Below are 676 nucleotides of genomic sequence, written 5' to 3'. Positions count from 1 at the left end.
CAATAATAGATAGATCTCATGTACTTTTAAGCGGCGGCTGCCTCATTCACCCTTCCAGAATTTATATCAACATTTATTTTCATATCTCACATTTATTTCAGCTGAACGGCGTAGGTCTATAGAACACGAGCGGGGTTGCCTTTTGATCTATTGTTTTCCTTTTTTCTCACAGATGTCTGAACACTTGTGACTCGTGGCCACGCAAGAGAGAATTACATTGATATAGTTAATTAGGAAGATAAATTGTCCAAACAGTTTACTAATTACTTCGACGAGGGAAACGTTCCAGAAATTGTATAAAAAATTTTAAAGGATTTTTTTTTTTTCGCTGAGGGGGAAAAGCGGTGCTTCCGAGCGTATATTAATTTGGAATATAAACTGCATAAACTGAAATATTGTAATTCAATTGTCTAGTTTGGAGAGCGAAGTTTGGTCGCATATATTATTAATATACACGATCGACCTTCCTCGGGAACAATTACAAAGCGTAGAGAGGAAAAGGGAGAAAAAAAATGTCGAAAAAATACCTGACGCGTAAAATAGAAAATGATGACACAAAAACACAAACAAAAATGATAGGAAGCGAGAAATAAAAAAGGCTTAAATAAATAAAAGACGAAAATAAAAAAAAAACTAAAGCGAATAACAGCATGTATAAATCAAATAAAAAATGGGG

The 676-nt window shown here is 33.9% G+C and overlaps 1 protein-coding gene across 1 annotated transcript in view; it reads right to left on the bottom strand.

The window, feature by feature from the left end:
* Nucleotides 1-676, bottom strand: part of LOC119591621 (paired box protein Pax-6-like) — a 23,785-nt gene that overhangs the window by 17,854 nt on the left and 5,255 nt on the right. The window lies entirely within an intron of this gene.

This window comes from Penaeus monodon, chromosome 29 (genome assembly GCF_015228065.2).
Source record: "Penaeus monodon isolate SGIC_2016 chromosome 29, NSTDA_Pmon_1, whole genome shotgun sequence".
NCBI lineage: Eukaryota > Metazoa > Arthropoda > Malacostraca > Decapoda > Penaeidae > Penaeus > Penaeus monodon.
This window is presented reverse-complemented; position numbering and strand designations above follow the sequence as displayed.